The sequence below is a fragment of the Macrobrachium rosenbergii genome, chromosome 23 (assembly GCF_040412425.1).
Source record: "Macrobrachium rosenbergii isolate ZJJX-2024 chromosome 23, ASM4041242v1, whole genome shotgun sequence".
NCBI classification, from domain to species: Eukaryota; Metazoa; Arthropoda; class Malacostraca; order Decapoda; family Palaemonidae; genus Macrobrachium; species Macrobrachium rosenbergii.
The window spans coordinates 61,293,311-61,315,757 of NC_089763.1; the positions used below are offsets into that span (position 1 = coordinate 61,293,311).

General features: G+C 41.9%; 1 protein-coding gene across 1 annotated transcript in view; it reads left to right on the forward strand.

The window, feature by feature from the left end:
- Positions 1-22,447, forward strand: part of Rfk (Riboflavin kinase) — a 304,267-nt gene that overhangs the window by 280,903 nt on the left and 917 nt on the right. The window lies entirely within an intron of this gene.

Sequence of the window (22,447 nt, forward strand, 5' to 3'; positions counted from 1 at the left end):
AATAATAAGGTAGTGATTAAGTTCGAGAATACTGTGGTTTTTGATGAATTTATTGAAAAATTCGACGGTAAAACGTTAGATATCGGACAGGGACAAAGTGTAAAGACTCTGAACTTCAGTAGTTTATTCACTTATGTTTCAATTCGTCGTGCTCCTTTTGACATGGACAATGATACGATTGAGGATGTGTTATGAAAGTATGGAAAAGTACATGAAATTCGCATCAACAAACATAGGCTTGGAAAAGATTGGCTGTTAAATGGGATCAGGACCGCTAAAATGGAAATAAAGAACATCCCGTCATCTATTACCGTTTTTGGATACACTCTCATTTTCTTATACAACGGCCAAAAGAGAACGTGCTTTATATGTGGAAATTATGCCCACATAGCTGCCGATTGTGATGTACATGCAAGGATTAATGTGGATAATGAAGTGGAATTTCCTCCAATGACAGGGAAAAAGAATGTGGATAATAAAAGAGAAAATAATGAAAAGGATAATGAGAACACTGACAACGGTAAGGACAACACAGATCAAGGCAAAGGAAAAATTAACCAAGAAATGGTGAATACCGGTAATGTGGAAATTCAGGAACAACTCGAAGATAATACAAAGCTAAGCAAAACATGGATTATAATGTATTCTTGAACTCCCCGAACAATGCAAAGAAAAATATTTCATTTGAAGAAGGATTGATGGAAGTAGTTGTGACAGCTGACATTCACAAGGAAATGGAGAGGATATTCATGTGGAAGAGGAAGAGAGTCAAGCGACTGATTGTGAATCAATGGAAGACGCTTTTACGGAAACGGATGGCGATGATAATCAACAGAACGAAACTAGAAGCCGATTGGAAGATAGCAGCAAGACATGGAATGTTAAAGTGCAGGATCCTGGGAGAATAACTTGTAAAGTCATTTGTGAAGTCTCTGCTTATCATGTTATTTGTAAAGTCCCTGCTGAGCAAGTTTTCTTTGATGACGGCCCATTTTCTTTGTATCTACAATTCGTCACACCTGACGGGCCAGGTCACTTAAATCCAATAATTTAAACTATGTATGTAATTATATATCTGTCCTCAATTTATGTACCGTGTATTTCTTCTTTCGCAGGCATCAAGATTGTATTCAACTTTAATTCTGTCTATTTTCACATTGTAAATTGTACTCGTTCGCTGTATTTTATTGTTAATAGTTATCGACCTCAGGTCACCCATGCTCCCATTGTTTTCCACAGCACGACACCAGTCTGCCGCTATATAAACCGCCTGGATCATGAATAAATCAGCAGTTCACTTTTTACCTGCTCGTTTCTTTTGCACCTCTTAAAATGTGACCCTCCTCGAGACATGCTCCCTGCCGGTTGCCGAGCGGGCCACCCACGGCCTCGACCTCACCATCAACCCGCGGCAGGATCAGAGTGTCATGGAGTCTGGGGCATGATCCAAGACCTCCTCACCCTCCCAGACACCGATGGCAGTAAAAAGAAGCCCGAAATAAGCCTTTCGCAGGAGCTCCTCCTCCTTCAGCTCCTCCCGGAGGTCCGCACACAAATCCCTGAGCCCTACGACACGATGCCCCTCGAAGCCGTGATTCGCACAGCACAGCACTTGATGGACTCCGTGAAGGCAACGAAGCGGGTACCAGCGCCCACATTCCCAGTCAGCACCATCCAGCAGGAGGAGGGCACAGAGTAAGAGGTCGATGCCGTCACCAGGAGGCGCCCAGCGCCTCCCAGCAGATGAAATTCCCCGGGTCTTTGCCACTACCACAGGCGGTTCGGCAAGTATGCTCAGAACTTCCTGCCACCCTCTTCATTTGCCTGTTCAAAAAACGGGGGAGGCGACGGCCAGCAGGACAAGCTGCCATGGCAGCAGAAGAACCCAGGGGCCCAGAACCAGTAGGCTTCTACGTCCGCGACACTGTCTCCAGCAGGATGATGCTGGTCGACACGGGGGCTGTTAGATCAATCTTCCCGGCATCTAGAGAGGACCGCAAGCAAGAACCGGACCCAGCTGCCTCCCTGACGGCCGCCAACGGGTCCCCCATCCTTTCCTATGGAACCAGGCCCCTGTCGATCTCCATCCTTCGCTGGAGGTACTCCTGGGACTTCGTCGTCGCGGACGTTAGTACCCCGCTCCTGGGTGCAGATTTCCTGGCACACTTCGGGCTGGCAGTCGACGTCGGTCGGAAGCGCCTTCTCGATACAGACTCCTGCCAGTCCCTCCCGTTGGCAACGGGACCCAAGGCGGCCACCATCTGCTCCGCCACCCCCCACCAGTACTCGCAGCTGCTGACGGAGTTCCCTGATGTGTTCAGGCCCGAGCTCCGCCAAAAGTCCGGGGCCCCAGCCAAAAATGGCATATATCACCACATAAAAACAAAGGGCCCCCCCTGCACATGCGCGAAGTTCGAAGCTTCCCCTCAACGCCTTCAGGAGGCCAAGGATGCATTCGCTGAAATGGAACGGATGGGAATCTGCAAGAAGGCCTTTAGCCCGTGGGCCTCCCCCCTCCACATGATGCAGAAACCGGACGGCTCCTGGAGACCCTGCGGCGACTACATGCGGCTCAACCTGGCAATGGAACCTGACCATTATCCCCTGCCGAACATGCAGGACCTCACGGCCTCCTTCCACGGGCCAAAATATTTACTAAGTTGGATCTCTTGAAATCTTATTTTCAGGTACCAGTCGCATCAGAGGACATACCAAAGACTGCCATCATCACGCCTTTCGGGTGCTACATGTTCGCCTTCTCTACATTTGGCCTGAGGAACGCTGGGGGGGGGACTTTCCAGCGGCTCATGGACAGCATCCTAGGGGACCTGAAGTTCTGCGTCTGCTACGTAGATGATATCCTTATATTTTCCAGGTCCCACAAGGAGCACCAGAAACATCTGGGCAGTCCTGCAGCGCCTGCAGGAGAATGGCCTCGTCGTACGTTTCGACAAATGCACCTTTGGCGTACAGAAAGCTGACTTCCTGGGCCACGAGGTATCCCCAGATGGCATCCATCCACTCACATCCAAAGCTGCAGCCGTCACCAGGTTCCCCGTCCCCACCTCCGTCAAGGCCGTCCAAGAGTTTCTCGGGATGGTGAACTACTACAGGACCAAAATCCTTGTTGTGGGGACCCAGCCAGCAGCAGGCCTTCTCCCTGATAAAGGCTGCCCTCGCCGAGGCAACCGCCTTGGCCCACCAGGATCCCAGCGGCCCCCCTCCAGCTGACAACAGACACCAGCAGCGTCGCCTGTGGTGCTGTCCTGGAGCAGGTCATCAACGGCGCTCCCCAGCCCATCGCCTTCTTCAGCAAGAAGTTCAACCCAGCAGAGGCCCGCTACAGCACCTTCGACAGGGAGCTCTGCGCAGTGTACCGTGCACTGCGCAGTGTACCGTGCACTGCGCAGTGTACCGTGCAGTCCGGCACTTCAAGTTCCTCCTGAAGGGCATGCCCTTCACAGTCTATACGGACCACCAGCCGCTGGTCCATGCCTTCACCAAGCAAGGGGACGCAAGGTCTTCCAGAGACCCCAGCCTACCACACCGCCATTATGTCCCTAAAGTGGAGGGACGTGTCCCTCGCACCCCAGGGGCCCAAATCTCCTCTGCGACATCAGCAACGGCCAGCCCCGCCCCCTAGTGCCAGCCTCCCGCCGCCACCAGGTATTCGACACCATCCACGGCCTGTCACACCCCTCCGGCAGGACGATGGCCAAGCTGCTGTCAGAGAAGTTCGTCTGGCACAGAGTGCAGAAGGGCGCGAGGACCTGGGCGAGGCAGTGCCTGCATTGCCAAACCAGCAAGGTGTGGCGGCACACCGAATCCGGGGTAGGCGAGTTCCCGCAGCCAGGGGGGCGTTTCGGCCATGTTCACATCGACGTTGTCGGACCCCTTCCTCCATCAGGGGGGTCCAGATATCTCCTGACGGTGGTAGACCGCTCAACAAGGTGGCCCGAAGCCACGCCAATGCAAGAAGCCACTGCCAGCGCATGCGCTGAGGCCCTGCTTGGAGAGCTGGATCAGCCGCTTCGGCGTCCCTGACCACATCACAACCAACAGGGGCCCCGCCTTCCTGTCCAAATTGTGGTCCGCCCTGGCCCAGCTGCTGGGGACAGCTCATCACACCACCACAGCCTACAACCCAGCCACCAACGGCTTGGTCAAGCGTTTTTACAGGTCCCTGAAGGCATCCCTTATGGCCCGCTGTACCGCCGAGGGCTGGAAGTACCAGCTGCTGTGGGTCCTCCTCGGGTTGAGGACCGCCCCCAGGGCCAACGGCACCCTGTCCACAGCCAAGAAAACCTACGGTGAGCCCCTTGTGGTCCCGGGCGAGTTAGTGACAGAGGATTGCCACAACCTGTCGGTCCAGAGGCTTCGCGAAATCATCGGCAAGTTCGCCCCCTGCAAGAGGACATATACCGACAGGCCGGCCACCTTCACACCGCCCGGGTTGGCCTCCACTACCCACGTCTTCGTCAGGGATGATGCCGTCCGCCCGCCACTGACCAGGCCCTACAGGGGGCCCTTCCGCGTGCTGGAAAGTAACAGCAAGGCGTTCCTGCTCGCACTTCACGGAAGGAACAATTGGGTGTCAATCAACCGAGTCAAGCCCGCCCTCCTGGAGGAGGACACAGCCGTCAGCACACCTCACCCTCCACCGGTGCAGCCACTGCCGCAACCGGGCCCTCGTAAGAAGCGGACACGCGGCCGCCCCCGGAAAAGGCAGCCCACACCTGCAATCAGCCACCCTCACACACAGGACGTCCCTCCGTTGTCCTCACGCAGCCGGGGCACCCTTCAACGCCCCAGCAGATACGCCAACTAATCAGACGTTACCTGCGTCTTGGGAGGCGAGTATTTGTAAAGTCTCTGCTGATCATGTTATTTGTAAAGTCCCTGCTGAGCAAGTTTTCTTTGGTGACGGCCCATTTTCTTTGTATCTACAATTCATCACACCTGACGGGCCAGGTCACGTAAATCCAATCATTTAAACTATGTAAATAATTATTTATCTGTCCTCAATTTATGTACCATGTATTTCTTCTTTCGCAGGCATCAATATTGTATTCACCTTTAATTCTGTCTATTTTCACATTGTAAATTGTACTCGTTCGCTGTATTTTATTGCTAATTGTTATCGACCTCAGGTCACCTAGGCTCCCATTGTTTTCCGCGCCGCGACACCAGTCTGCCGCTATATAAACCGCCTGGATCATGAATAAATCAGCAGTTCACTTTTTACCTGCTCGTTTCTTCTGCACTTCTTAAAAACTCTTACTAAAGCGCCCGAAAAACGAAAAGAGGGAAGGAAGGGTGATGATAGGAATAAATGGCATACTACCAAGAAAAAGCGTGTAAAAATTGAGGTCATGGTCTTTCCTTGGTTTTTTGTACACTAATTTTTCACACTTCATAATGGCTTTGTCCATAGCTAGCTTTAATATAAATCGTTTAAATGATATCAAGAAACAAATGAGAATTGTCAGTATTGTTAGGTATTTTAAAATTGATATTTTATTATTACGGGAACATAATGTTAAAGATAAAAAAAGACTGGAGCATCTAACAGGTAACTTTGATATAGGTTTTAATCCTACTCATCTCTCTAAAGGAGGAACCATAATATGTACCACAAAGTACAAGAGAATTGACATACTGAGTAGAGAAATGGATTCTAAAGGGCAGATTTTAAGTATGAGAATACAGTATAGTGATAGAATGTTTAATGTTGTCAATGTTTTGCCCCCTCTGGTACTGCAAGATGTAAAGAAAGGGAAGAATTTTTTTAAAAAACTATTGTTTTACCTGAGACATAATGAAAATCTTATCTTGGGAAGAGATTTCAATTGTATTGAATCACCGAAAGACTGTAGTAATGGGAATAATGCTTTGGTAAGTATCCCTGGGTATACCTATGTGAGAAATAACTATGGTTCAAGAATTGATAGGATTCACACAAAAAAGTATGTGAATGAAATTCAACGAGTAAGTAATATCCCAATAAGTTTTTCAGATCATAATATGGTTATTTTAGAAATAAAATTTAGTAAAGTGAAAATAGGGAAGGGTTTTTGGAAACTTAATACTGAGCTTTTGAATGTGAATGGTATAGCAGAAGATTTTATTTCATTTTGGAATCAATTGAAATCTAAAAAGCTTAACTTCAGTAACGTTGCTTTATGGCGGGAATGAGTTAAACAAGAATGTAAATTGTTTTTCTTGAAAGTTGGCGAGAGATTAGCTCAAGAAAGGTATGGTCTGTTGAATTTGTTACAGCACAGACTGAGACTGCAACAACTGTACGAGGAGAGCTATGTAGCAAAAGTGAAATACAAAGAAACATACAAACAATATTCAAAATGAAATATGCGAAGGGATAAAGAAAAGAGCAAAAATTTATGACCTTGTTAAAGGAGAGAAATTGTCTTCTTATTTACTAAATAGAGAAAAAAACAGTAAAGACTCAAAACTTATATTATGTAAGATTAAAATTGGAGATAGTCACACCGTGGAAAATACAGATGCTATAATGTTATATATAAAAGAATATTATGAAAAATCAGATGTGGATGGAAATATGCAAAATTACTTTCTTTCATTTTGTAATAATATAGGCTACTTGATAATGATGACAAAGACATTTTGAAATGTGATTTTACTGAACAAGAAGTTTATAATGCGATAAAATTAATGAATAATAAAAAGTCGCCTGGAGTAGATGGAATTCCAATTGAATTCTATAAAAAGTTTTGGAAAATAATTAAAAAAAGGAAGGATTTTTAAAGGTTGTAAAACATACGAAAGAAAAGTGTGAATTAACAGATTCTCAATATAGTGGTATCATCAAATTAATACCAAAGAAGGGAGATTTGGAGGAAATAGATGACTGGAGACCAATTTCACCGCTTAATGTAGATTACAAGATAATAGCCGAAGTGTTAGCCAATAGGTTGAAATCTGTTATGACTAAAATTACATCAGTAGAACAGTACTGTGGAGTTCAGAATAGGTCAATTGTAACAGTACAATTAGAGATATAGTTTTTAATGCGTCACAAAATAATATGAAACTTGCTATAATACACCTAGATTGGTCTAAGGCCTTCGATAGAGTAAATATTGAATTTATAATTAAAATATTAAAGAAATTTGGCTTTCCTAGTGAATTTATTTGTTGGTTAAGTATTTTATATAAAAGATGTAAGAGCTGTACTTGTGTAAATGGAATATTTAGCCCCTATTTCCAAATTAAAAGATCTGTTCGTCAGAGATGTCCATTGTCTATGTTACTGTACGTAGTTTTTCAGGAGCCATTGTGTCTAGCAATTAAGAGTAATAAGAATATTGAAGGTCTGAAGCTTTCTAACGATAAAAATGTATGCTTACAAGGGTATGCTGATGACTCCTATTATTGTGTCAACAGACAAGTCGATTTGTGAAGCAGAAAAGATAAAAAAACACTTCGAATTAACAACTTGTGCTAAACTGAATAAGGAAAAATCTTCAATAATGGGTATTGGATTGTGGAAAGAAAGAAATTTTTGGCCTGTGAAGTGGTTGGAGACTGTGGAATGTACTAAAATATTAGGAATATATTATCATAATAATTTTGAGACAATTCGGGAGAAAAATTGGACTGAAGTTATTAGGAAAATAGAAATATCAATAGGTATGTTGAGCAAGAGAAAATTATCCATTTTTCAAGAAGCTGTTATAATCAACACTAAAATTTGTTCAAAAGTGTGGTATGTAGCCCATGTGTTGCCACTAATGAAGAAGAAGGCTCAAAAGATAAATTCATGTACCTTCAGATATTTGTGGAAAAGAATGTATCACCCAATTAGTGGAAAGGAATGTATCAGCCAGTTAGTGGAAAGGAATGTATCAGCCAGTTAGTGGAAAGGAATGTATCAGCCAGTTAGCAGAAACACTTTATGTTTGCCAAGAAATAGAGGAGTGGGAATGATGAATGTGCTTTATAAAGCCAAATCTATTTTAACTTCTACAGTCTTGAAAGATCTGAATAATGGCATAGGCTTATCTATATATTATTATAGAATTAGGTTAAGTTACTTAATAGACATTGATTACCCTAAGGAGGTTTCCTACAATGCCCCAAAATTCTATTCAGTAGTGATCGACGTTATTAGAGAAATGTGTGATTGTAAGAAATTTCCTATTATGTATAGTAAGGATATTTATATGTACCTATGTAAGGATGTTAAGGCAGGAGTTGAGGATAACTATCCTCTTCTCGATTGGGCAAGTATTTGGAAAAATGTAAATCATCACTTTATTGGATTAAGTGAGAGAATTTCTGTACAAATATATCCACGAATCTCTACCAACGAATGAGACTGTTTATGCTTAAGATAAAAGAGTAATAATTGTAATAGCTGTGATAATATAGAGTAGGCTACACATTGCACATATTTTATTTTTGCAAGTTGATAAAACCAGTAACAAGATTTTCCCAGAAAATGTTGAGTGATATATGCAAGATAAAGGGTGTGAATATGCTTAAGATCTTAATGTTAGATTTCTCAAGTAAGAATGAAAAGATATATAACAAGTATATTATGTTAACTACAGGGTACTTATATTCAATTTGGATAGGGAGACAGTTAAATTTTGATATAAATGAAATATATCAGTATATAAAAAGTAAATTTAGTTATGATAGGTATTTGATGAAAATTCTCCTTAAAGAAAAAATTAATTTATATTTTACAGATAAGTTCCTCAACTGTGCATTTTAAAGTTTATGAAAAATAGATAGGAATTGTTTTGATGTGTACGATTTATTTTCAGATGTTTCTTTTTGTAAATTTTTTGTACATAAATTACATATATAGCATATGTATTTGTTTGTACAATGTACTTGATATGATTTTTAAATAAAAGAAAAAAAAATTAAAAAGTGTAAACAAAAACCTTCGGTTATACCAACCGCATTACTTGCTATAAACAATCATTAAACCAAGGTCTAGAGAATACAAGGTCTTCTTACGCGCAGGATTAACGCGGGTAAGGAGATAGGAGTTAAGAAACGTGACGTCACGCGGTCTACTTGCTTTCTCCTCTGCCCAAGCTCTGTACAAATGGGAAAACTTTTCTCTTGTTTCCTAGTTGACTCTTTTTAATATCAAAAATTATGATTCATTCTTTTAGGGAAACAAAGCCCATGTTGACCATATTCATTTCTGTACGTGTATTCATCCAAATAATTACAACTGGAACTTAAAAACGAAAAAACATTTTTCACTCTAACATACAACTCACACTCAAATACACATATACGAGTACATTTATACATAAGGTTAACAATAATACAATTATGTGACCAACTTTTTCGTTATGTTTACAATGATAACAAATAAATATCTTTCCCATCGATTTTAAATGCTCCAAAAATTCGGGTCGAGGTTTCATTAGCTTCTCATTTGTTCTACTTATAGTGCCGATCCTTGTGCCATCTCCTTCGTTCTTTAGTTCCTAGAAAGTCATACCCGGGGAAACTTACGGGCTACAAAACCACCCATATATTGCATGCCTCCTTCCGCGGCATCTTCTAACGTTTCTTCTCCAACAGTTTTGTCTTCATTGTCATTCTGCAATTCCTCCATTGGCAAACGAAACAATATTGCCGATAAGCTTAACGCTTTTTGAAGAGATGTTTCTTCAGCCTCGTAAGAAGTGCTTTCTTTAGTTATCAAGTTGGAAAATGAGACCTCAGTCATATTATCGCTAATGCAATTTTCAACATTGCATTTTGCGCCTCATAGAGTTCTCTCTTTTCCCAGGAGATGGGCTCTAACTCGGTGTGCTTAAATTCAACAGGTGATGAGTGCTGATGACATGCACCCATTTCCCGTATACAGCTAAAAAAGAGTTCCACTCCATCTCGATTCAACCTTTGAGTCAAGATGTATGATACTGCAAAATTTTCACCTAACATCCCTAGCAAGTTCGTTAGAGATTTGCAAGGTATCACAAGGCCTTTTTGGAAAGGGTAAAGTCCTTTTCCTCCCAGACTTTTCATTGTTCTGGATAAGTGTGTCATCTCTTGTAACGTTTTGTTTTGGTTTCTAAGATTATCCCGTAAGCATTCCGTGAAGACTTTCTATCGAAAGGCACTCCAGAACTGAATAAATCAAACCACTTATCAACAAGGCAAATGAATTAGTTTGCACTCTCCCAGTGCCTATCCACAATCAGACCTTTTTCTCCGAAGTGTTTGAGATTTTTGTGATTAACAGAGTAACTGTAACGCTAATTTCACTGTCATACCCTCCATATCTGAAACACTTAAATGCTTTTCAAATAGTTTATGAGTTGTCATTAGATCACTCTTACTTTTCTTAATTAGTTCCCTGACTCAATGTGAGCAGTCCTACAGTACGATAACCTAGATCCATGGTCTGAGAAAGTGTTTCTGATGAGTTTTATCAAGTGAGAAGCATTGGCAAATACATATATTTCCCTGCAATTATCCGCAGGATTAACAATGTTGGATTAGTTACGCCAATGCCTATTGAATTCCATAACCTTATATTTGTTGCCCCAAGTCATTAACCATATCAACTATAGGGAATCCAGCTCTCGCTATGTTAGTGATGAATTCAAATAGAATTTTAGTTATATCGGTGTCGAAATTATAATGAATAAGTTGTTTCCAAGGTGTGACCTTTACACATTGCACTTTTGATCTAGGTTCATATAAAGCGTCTGTGCCTTTATCATAACCCCATCTTTTTGCGACACTACACGTATCGTCCATAGGAAATCTATGAAGAATTAGATCCCTACTTTTTTTCTATTTTCAAAGTACCCGTTTACTGCACAAGAGTTGGCTCATATCACTTAAACTGCCTCAACTGCAGCAAGAAAGACAAAAATATAAGGCCGCTATTACGGACAATATCAGTACCAAATATGTGAAAGCAAGGCCTATTGTAGCCTACACTGTTTGTTTGTAAACGAACTGATCAGTCAGAGATCACCAAGGACCGTGAGTAGACCGCGTGACGTCACAACCTCTACCTGCGCATTAGATCCCAATTTTGGGTCAGCCGTGAGAAGACCTTGTATTCTCTAGACCTTGCATTAAACAAACTGCCGGTGGGAGGGGCTACAAACAGGAACTCGCAGCGAAGTGCAGTAAGGGGTGCACTTCCCTCAGAGCGAGGTGTACCAGCCAAACCTGTGTCCAACTGTAGGCTACCTACCAAAAAAACTAAGTCCTTTATGTTGTTGTCTCTGTCATCTCAGCTAATTTACTGAGCTCTTGTTCGTTCGTTTGTTTGCTTCGCAGCCTCAAATTATCATGGGAAAACCACACCTACCAAATGACATCACGAAAAAAACTCCACCCAAAAGGTGACATAATTAGAGATTATCCAATAGTAAATCAGCAATTCAAATTTTCTCTGAAAGAGAAGTAAGTACAGTTTCTTTAACCAATGACAAGTATTTAATGTTAACAAGTCCTTTTTTGGGGGAGTTAAACACACCTATTTTCACCAATTAAATGTTAGTTGAACCAGTGCGATGAGTGAATTACCAGGCCCATCACATTCTGATTTTGGTGCCAAGGAAAGTTTCCCGTAGTGTGTGAAAACGGTTGTGTGAATTACAGAGATTTAACTCATTATTATTATGGCCACATAGAAAGACTCGTAACTTTTGTCCAAAAACATGGTCTAATTAAAAGTGAACAAATTTGCCCGACATGTGAAAAAAAAACAGTGTTGTCTTGACTTCCGAAAAAAAAAAGCTGTTCGCTATGATAAAAGTTACGTAGTTTCAAAAAACAAAAATTGTAATTTTTATGTCTCAGTATTCAAAAACACATTTTGAACTCTCGTGGATATTGAAACAAATTTTACATTTGGTTTTATATGTGTTTCGGATTGGTTTTCCTATAAGTTTGCTCGTTTTGAGCATAGATATACTGTAGAGGGGAGTGACTGGACAGTCACGTGACTGTCGTGTGCAAGTAGGGTGTCATTGCTATGTGTTGATTCCCAGATGTGGCAGAGACTGCGCAGACCAACAGCTACAGGCCTACAGCACCCACTGTTGGACCATCAACTGTGTTACATACAGAAATAAGATCACAAAAGAACAGGGGATCACATTTCACAAGTAACTGACATATTTTCATTCATGAAAATCCTTGTAACTGTTGAAACAACCTCTAACAAGTAAACGTGTTAGATCACAGTCAACTTGCAGTCAACTACACGTCTGCATTTTGAGCTAATAAAATAATGAATGTTGTAATAAGCTTTTTATTAAAGAGTATTTGATATTAAATTGATATAGCCTAATAAATTAGCATGGTTAAGTCTGACAATTTTTCCTACTACTAGTACTACAATGTACATAGTATCATGAGGCCTAGCCCTAGGCTGCTGCAGTTTTAGGTGTTAATGAAGTGTTGTAATGTTATTTACCATGTTATCAATGAGTTCTCAAACCTCCTTGTATACAGAGGACTCAGCTGAATTTGATCTGCCAGAACAAAGGTGGTATTCTTCAATTTTAACATTTATGTAGACGACCTGAACATTCGACTAGCTGGTTCCGGAATAGGATGTCACATCAGGGATGTTGCTTTAATAATTTTAGCTATGCAGATGATCTAGTTATTCTCGCTCCCGCTGCTAGGCACTTCGAAAACTTTTGAAGATCTGTGAAGACTTTGCCATAGAACATAATATATTATACAACACCAGCAAAACTGTGTGCATGTTGATTCCTTCATGTAACAACAAGTCAAGAATACCCATGGATTTCATTGCAAAATGACTTCTTACAATTTGTAAATTCATTCTCGTATCTGGGCGACATAATTACTAGTAACAATAAGAGTAACTCTGTGTGAGAGGGAATATGCTTATAGGAAAATTTAATTTGTGATGAAACTAAAGTTCAATTATTCAAAACTTTTTGTACGACAATCTATTGTTCTTCACTATGGTATCACTATACACAAGAAACTTTAAGAAGACTAACCGTTTGTCATAATGATATAATAAGGGGCATCATGGGGGTCGCCAGAAGTAATATGTTTTTGTGACACTGGGTTTGCCCTGCCTTGGTGTTATCTGGCGCCAAGCAGTACTTAAGTTTAAAACAGAAATTGGAGAAATCAAATAATGTTTTGATACGATTGCTAAAAGACAGTGATGTGTCTTTATTATTTACACTACATGATGAATGGCACAGAATACTCTACTGACAGATAAAACTGTCGTAATGGCTGGGTTTGGCGACCAATCGGCATCAGTCGTTGGCCTTGGGCCTCAAAAAAAAAGAAATCAGCTGATTACAACACCACGACGTCATATATCATGAACATTTACGACAGCAGGGTGCACGTTGGGATGAGTTTACGAACGTGCGTAGTCATACGTGCCAGTCACCAGTGATTCAGGCCAAGCTCACATTTAACAGCTTTGACTTGACGGCGACGTCTGTGAAGGCACGACGTTTCATGATGATTTACGCCTGACTTAGGCTGCCCGCACAAGGGACACTTTTATTGGAAGGTGGCTAGCCACTAAGTGGTTAGCCACCTAGTGTCCAGTTAATAACATCTTGTACAGTGGTGTGGCCAAGAAATAGACCTGGTAGCCACTTTGCATCCACTCTTTTAGTGTCGTCAACTTTTAGCGGCTAGTCTGCGGTCTTCTATACAAACACATGTGTTCCATTTTTTTTTGTTTTAGAGGTCGACCACTTAATGGCCGAGCAATATTCACTAAAAATGTCCTAAGGCTGCCTGCACACGAGACACTTTCAGTGGAAAGTGGTTGGCCACGAAGTGGCCAATCAGTTAGTGGCCAACTGATAATATCTACATGTACCCGCGGACGAGACACTGTTTCTGCCCACGACAGATGAATTACTCAACAGTGTCAACATAGATACTGTTGATGTTGCATGTGTTTGCGCTTTGCTACTGAAGAGAAAGAAACAGCTAAAGATATATAAAAGAAGGTACACCCGCTAATTAGCCAAAGACTGCTTCGGGGACAGTTTCACGTATTATTTGAAGACCTTAAGTCTTATCCTGAAAAATTTTACACCTACTTCAGGATGAGTGAGGAAACATTTAATAATCTGATAACAATAATTGGCCCTATAACATCTCATCAGGACACGAACATGAGAAAATGTGTGCCAATACAAGAAAGACTTTCAATAATTTTAAGGTAAGCAAAAACCCAAATGGTTATGTTCGCAAAGAGATATTCTTGCAGATATCAAGTACACGTACATGATACTAATGTATATAAAAATGTTTTACAGATACCTGGCAACAGGGAACAGCTTTGCTTCTCTTCACTTTGAATATCTTTTTGGTGAATCAACGATTCGTGAAATTGTTTTCAAGGCCTGTTAAATTCTCTCGGAAAGTTTACATGTCAAATGAAGATGACTGGAGACAAGTTGCCAAGGATTTTTATGCAAACACATAGTTCACAAATTGCTTGGGAGCCCTTGACAGCAAGCACATTCACATTAGAAATCCAGATAATTGTAGTTCAAGCTTCTTTAATTATAAGCAGTATTTTTCAATCGTACTCATGGCACTTGTGGACAGCCATCACTCCTTCATTGCTATAGATATAGGGGCTCCTGAAAAATCAAATGATTCAAATGTGTTCAAAACATCTAATTTAGGTAAGAGACTGGAAGCCAATCAACTGAGGCTGCCAAGTAATTGCACGCTACCAGGTGATGATAATGGAACGTGCATGCCACAGAACATGTACTGAGACCTTAACCAAACAAGAATTTAACAGTTCAGCAGCATATTTTCAACTATAGATTGACACGTGCAAGAAGGATTGTAGAATGCACATTTGGCCTATTGACCACCAAATGGAGAATTTTATATATCCCAATAAATGTGATGCTATAGTCAAAGCATACAGGATTTACACAATTTTGTACAAAAAGGAGAAGACTTCAATTTTGAAGACACATTGTATGAAAGCTCTTTGTCAGGCATTCAGCCTGTTGTTACTAGAGGTGTAAGGGCGTCAAATTGCGCCTTTCTTTCCTTGTGTTTCTCCCTTTCAGGTGTACATTAATCACGTCATGTATTTTACCTGTCTTTATTTCAGATTCTTTGTGTACCTCATCTTATGCATCATTGTATGTCCTTTCTGCCGATATGTATATCTACCTTTTACATGTTATGTAACAAATGTTGTATGTATTTTTATGCTTGCTAAAAAACACAAATCCTGTATGGACGCCACAGGGGGTCTCAGGTCTCCCACTACCTTTCCGCCCACTTTTTGTCTTATAAACACCTGTCAAGAATAATAAAGAATCAGTCTTTCACCTCTGACTTGTCTTGAAGCCTCACAGAGGTAATATGAGAGGGAAAACTGCCAAAGATTATTTTGGTTCATATTTCACTACACATCAAGGAGCTCTTCCATGGCAAGTTTAAGGACATCGCATTCTGAGTGGTTCTCTCTGTCGATTTCTGTTGCATTGTCTATAAATAACCTTTGGAGATTACGCTGTCTGCATCTGGTAGGTGGCACAAAGGTCAATCTTTTTCACGTTTTCTATATAGGCCACATGGCAGCAGTCAATTTCATGGAGGGTTAACATAGCAGTGGCACCGACTTTCTCTTTTTTTTGGCTCCTCCCTTGCCTTGCTTGATGCCGAGAAGGTATGACAGTCACCTGGAAATCAAGGCCTTAGGCAGTCATTGTGAACAGAGAGAGGGGTTAGGCGTAACCATTTTGGGGAATGAAGGAGAGAGTTTATGAAGGGGCGAGTGAAAACCCACAGTTCTAGTAATTAAAACAATTGAAATTAATTTTATTTCTTTCTCAGCTACGTTATGGATGTAAAAATGGACACAGGTGGCTTGGGGAGTGGCTCTATTCGCTGCACCTCCCCAACCAAGTTAGCATTCACACACTAGATCGGGTGAGAATGATTACCAGCAAGCAAACTCACTTAAATACTTTACTTTACTTCTCTCTCATTTCCCTTTGGTGCCTTATAATTTAACTTAAACTCCTGCGTAGCAATTAAGTTCAGGAGGTAAAACAACACTGACATTTACATTAATGCAGAATAAATACTTGCTGCTAGAAATGACATATTCTTATCATTAAATTCCTATTATGTTAAGGCGGCATTAATCAGAATATTTTCACAACATAATGGTATAGTTAAAACAATGAATTAATACCAGGTGTCAGTATGCTGCTATTAGTTTAATTTAGATAATTACTTTAAATTTTTATATTTTAAATTTCTGTTTAAATGTTGTATTCAGGTATTCAGAATTAGCTTGTTTTTCCTCCTCACCGGTGATTAGCTTGTTAAGCATATTATTTAACAATGGTTTTTCTTTATATGGTCCGTGGGTGTGTGTATGGCCTCCTCCCGCTCTCCCCGAGTGGCAGAGGGGTTTGTGGAAGCTCCTGTTGGAGAGTATAGTCAGTCTGTTTCTGGATCTTCAACAGGAGTGCTGAACTTGCCTATCTTAGCTGCTACTTTTTGACTATTACCTTCTTGCTGGTTGGCAACCTGAATACCTTTGGATCTGCTTTGACTGCAGTTGCAAGAATTTAACTGCCTTTATGATTCAGCACCACTGATCCAGTATCACTGTCGGTGGGACCTCTCTTGTCCACGGTAATATATTTGTGATCACGGCCTCTAATCCACTGCGGGCCTATTACGTGGACCTATTGTTTATCTATTATCTACCTCTGCCTGAGTGGATCCTGTGGTACCCCGCCACCGGGAGATTCTCCTCTGACATTTGGGAGAAATTAATTACCATGGAGGAGTTATTAGAGAATTAAATTTAGAGTGTATCATGGTAGGGTATTGTCTTTTGATTTTTTTCTCCTCCTTTCTGGACCCCCTCCCTTTTTTGGTATGTGTGTGTTGAGGTCTGTCGTTAATTGTTTAAGTGTGGATAATAGTTAAGGGTGTTTGGTTTTCATTTAATATTTGTATCCTTGAGGTTCAGGTGTTACCTCTGTCTGCAACTTATGTGTATTAAATTTAATAATTTTTAGCAGTGTTTATTTTGCACCCTGAATTGGTCTTGCACACAGTTTAATTAGTGGTACGATTCCACCCATTGTGGACTTCATATCTTGTTTGTGAATACATTATTTAGGAATTGAAAGTATTTATAGTGTAGGGGAGAAGTGTCCATTACACAAGTTAATTCTAGATACTTCATGCACTCTTAATAATAATCAATTACGAATTTTGCACACACACAGTTTGTCTGCCTCGAAGAGGCATTACAGTACGGTAAACGTGGGCTTGGTCAGGTGTTTCCACGATACTTGAGCAACAGCTCAGTGCCGTTTGGGCACTATAAACACAAGGTTGGAAGTCTGAGACCCGAGACTTATTACAGAGATTCACAAAGAAAATAGGTGACAGATTCAGAGTAATCAGTGATTGTTAATAAAAGATGATGATTAAATATGCCAAAATTACATTCCTTAGCTTATAGAAAATGGCTAGGTTCATTCGTTAGCCCAAGAAGGCCGCAAAAGTGGCCAGAGGGTGCGACTCCTCCGGCAAGATAATTTGCCAACATCTACCATAATGGCACCGTGCCAAGTTGGCACTCATATAATAATAACTGATGGCGATGGCACATCGTATTTTAAATGCATCATGCTGCGGTAGGCATGAAAGGGAAGTCATAGCACTTATACAGTTGGTATATCTGTCAGCAGCATTCTGCATGGGCAGAGGGGATTAAAGTAAAATGGGGCCTTGGTAAGGCATAAAATAAACGTGAGTAACAATCAAAAGTAAGGAAGGGAAATGTTAAAGGGAAAGAATAAGGGATAGAGTTATAAGGGAAATAAATTGGTGAAGGACCCTGACATCATCTTCTGGATAGAAGTGCCGAAGTCTTCATAGGATAAAGGGATGGCACTGTACCAGTTTGGCACAGGTGCCAGAAGAGCTCAGGGACCCTCCTTAAGCTACCTGGAATTATCAACGCCCGTGGTATTTCCTCCACAGACCTCTCTTACTTTGATGGTTTGTCTCGGTCGGGGGATCGGTGGAACTGAGCCTGGGGAGGGTATTTGAGTGCCACCTGTGTCGGCTTCTTTGACGGCTGACACAGGGGCCTTCTTTGCAAGCTCTACCATGATCCGTCGCAGTTCCTTGAGTTCATCGGCCAATTGAGACATGGCAGAATCCTTACTGCTGTACCTGCGGCGGACGGAGACAGAGCAGAGGCAGTCGTGGGGGGCGTGAGAGGCTCGCAGGTAAGAATGACCAGCTCAGGCATGAGTTGCAAGGCTGCACCTTTGGGTGAGCTTCCGCTGCGGTCGGAAAGATGTCTCTCTTACTGTCATTGATAGCGGAGCCAGGCCAGGAGAAGAGAGGGAACCTGGACTGGGATCTCTGTAGTGGAGATCAGGGGCGCGCTCTGGCGCTGGCACTAAGGCAGGGTCAGGCACTAATAATTGGTTTGGAATTTGCTCATCATTTGGGACGGACAGAGCTAGGCACAGGCAGAGACTGTGAATCAAGAGTAGGATATCATGGAGGGGAATGTATTTGGGGCCCTGGCACTGGCACTGAGACAGGGCCGGGCACCGGAATGGGATCAGGAATCGATCTTGATGGAGGGGGCCACTGCACACTGCACTCAGGTGGCACTGGCAGTGGAATGAATGCAGGCGTTTGAGGCTTACTCGTCCCTTATGAATGATTTGGGGGATTTAGACCCCTGGATTGCAGTAACTTAGTTGGGGACTGGAAGTCCTGCCCCAGTAGGATGTCATAACCTCCAGGAATGTATCTGGCGACTGCGAGGTCGCAGATTTCAGATCTGTGAGGTCTTGTGACCTTCAACTTGACAGTAGGAAGTGTCATCTTAAAGCGATTGATACCTTCAATCGTGACGAGTTTATGTCTGTTAATGATAGCTCCACGGGGAACTTTGTCTTCCCTTATGAGGGACATTTGTGCCCCAGAATCATCAAATGCCTTGACCTGGCTGGCCGGGCACCTACCTCAGGGAAGTGCCACATAAATGGGACCATGGGCAGGAGGACCTAAGGATGTTGGATCAGTGACTGCTAAGGCAAGGGTGGGCGTACTTGACTTATTAGTTTTAGGGCATTTTGCCCATGGGGCAGAGTGCCCATAGCCTTTGCAGGCGGGGCAATAAGTCCAGCTATAATCTTTACCTGGCACTGTCCCATTGGAGGGAGCAGGCCCTTTACCCTTCGTCCACGACCCAGGTGTGGCTCGGGGTGTTGTCCCATCTGAGGACGTAGAGGGGTTTTCTGGCTGATTCTCAGCCTTCAAGCAGCACTGTCCAGTGGGGTGCCCTAGTCTCTTACAATACCCACACACGGGTTTCTTATGGGGGAGCCCATTCTTGTGAGGTTGCTGGGAGTTGGTTGAGGCAGGCGAGGAGGGATATAATTTTCGTCCATGGGAACTAAGGTGGGGATGATGCATATCCCATATGTCAGCCCAACGGCAGCATTCGACCACTGTCTTAGGTGCCTTATCACACAAATGAGTGGCGAGAGCTGGCGGGGCATAAAATAAGAACTCCTCAAGCTGGAAGAGTTCAAGGACATCCTCCACACTAGCAGCTTTCAGAGATTCCAGCCATCGTTTTAGGGCCTGGGTCTTTTTGAAGATCCACTCAGACCAGGTTTGGCCTGATTCCTAGAACATATCTCTCCACCTTTTCCTCCAATGGTTGGGAGTTATTTCAAAAGCTTTTATAATGGCTTGGCGGACAAGGTCAAGATTTCCTTGATCCTCGGGGGGCGGGGGGGGGGAGAGCGTTGATTGCAATGGCACCCTTCCCTTCAAGGTGCTTTCCCAGGATCAGAGACACTTCTTCGGTAGAGGGCTGATAGGTTGTTACGACCTTTTCAATGTGGTTGAGCCAGACTTCAGGCTCGGCTTCGTCCCATTTTCTTATGAGGGTGCCTACACTGCTAAGGGTTGAGTGAGGAGAGGTCAGTGGCGTAGCTAGGAGTGGGTGGGCACCTAGGGGGCACAGCTGAATATGGGGGGCACTAGGCCTTGGAGGAATAATAAGATTATTCCTCCAAGCACTAGGTGAGTGGAGCGAGCCTATACAGCTGGGGTTGGGAGGTGCTGTAAGCCCCCTCCAAGAAAATTTTGAAATGTGACCAATTTCAGAGGCACTCTGAAGCCATATGAGAAAGGTATTAGGGCATATTCTGAGATCAGCGGTGGATATTCAGGCATTATACAGGTATCTGTGATTCTGTTATATTGTATCAAGTAAAACAGAGATGTACAGAAATCAGGTACATTATAATTATACGTAATTACAGATATGAAACTGAAAACATAAAGTGAGCGATAAAAAATACATTAATTCCTGCGCGTATAGAAATTGTAAAACATAAGCATGGAAATACAAGAACAAAAAAATTGACTTTTTATAGGTCCATTATGTAACAGGTGCCCTTGATCAAAAATTAAATGGATGAACGAAAATATATATATATATATATATATATATATATATATATATATATATATATATATATATATATATATATATATATATAGTAACCAAATTTGAAAAAAATTGCTTTGCTATACATTATATGTGATGAAGCAGCAGACTACTACGACATGACTCACTTTTAACAATATTCTCCCGTTCCTGTGATTTACTGCAAACCTATCTACGAATTCCTCTAGATCTAGTCTTTTAACTCACATACTTTCAATTGATAACACAGCAAGATTACTTAATCTGCCATTGCCCATTGCATTTCTGAGAGTACTCTTAATTAATTTCAGAGCAGAGAAGCCTCTCTCTGCTGAAGCTGACGACACAGGTAACACTACAGGAATTCTGGCTAGTCTGCAGAGTTCAGGAAATGCCTCCTCGTATGGATTAAGAATTTTCAGTAAGTCTAACAATGATTTAGGCCTTTCTGTGTCACTTACGCCCTTGTAGCGTCTTTCTAACATGCGTTTTGCAGAGTACAGCTCATGTTTGAGATCTTCAATGTTAGCATTATAGGCATAAATAAGTCCACACATTTTCTCGAAAGATAAGAATTCCGTGCTTTCTGGGTAAGTGACTGTAATGCTTTCATAAGCCTCCAGGTTTCATTATTGAACCGCCTTTTCATTTCTGACGACATATGGTCTACAACTGGGTAAAAAAAAGTGAATTCGTGCTCAATCCTTAACACTGAGGTCAAAGTGTGTGCTTCCCAACTGTTTTCCAATAGTATCAACAGCAACAAACTCCTGTAATTTTCTAGAAATTCTACGTTTCCTTGATGGTCTACACTCTGAAGTATCAAAACCATGAGTTGTTGAACTCTTCTCCATCTCGTCCCACAAAGGATCAAAAGAAGGTGGATCTGAACGCATCTCTTCAAGTTGAACTGTTACAGTTTCAATTAATTCTACAGATTTTACCAAGTCAAGGTTAGCTGACTGTAGCAAATTTGATAATTGATTTATCTTACCAAGAATATATGTCATGATAACTAACCTCATAACAAAATGAGCATTTACTTGGCATATCAGTCCTCTTGCATCAATAGCCCTATCTGCACTGAAGTCATCTGCTAAATCTTCCAGAACACGTACCACAGCAGACAACCTACCTTTGATTACTTTGCAAGCATCATACCTGCAAGCCCATCGGGTATCTGAAAGTCGCTTTAGCTCTCTTGTTTGCTCATTGGGATACAGTTCCTTTTGTACATCTATCCACTTTGCATGGGCATACGAACCACTAATGAATACATACAGTTTTTCTAACAACGCGAAAAATGGTGAAGTGTCAGGTAAAGATTTGATGACATCGACAAGAACTAGATTTACACGATGGGTATGACAGTGTAGCCTACATAGAAAGCAAATGGTGACTCTTGTTTTATGCGTGCTGCGACTCCTTTGTGTCTGCCACTCATAACTGAAGCACCATCATAACCTTGACCCACTAAATTGGCCTTGAAATCAATTTCATGTCTTTTTAGAACATTAAGTATTTCGTAAGTTAGTGCATTTGCATCAAGTTGTAAAACGGCCTTAAAGTCTGAGAAACTCTCATAGAGGTGTTCTTCGTAATAGACCTGATAATGAGGGATAATTGTTCTCTTTTAGATACATCCTTAGTTTCATCAACTATTATAGAGAAAAATTTGGCTTCCTTCACTTCATTTACAATTTCTGTCCTAATCATCTCAGCTAAAATACAAATTATTTCATTTTGTACTTCTGGGCATGTGTACTTGGCAGTTTTTGGTCCACACGCTAACTGATCTTTTGCAATTGGATCATGACTGGCAACTAATTTTAAAATCTGCCGGACACTGCCTGGGTTGTCGGTCTCTTCTCCTTCTCTATGCCCTCTGACTCTGAACCAGTTGCTGTG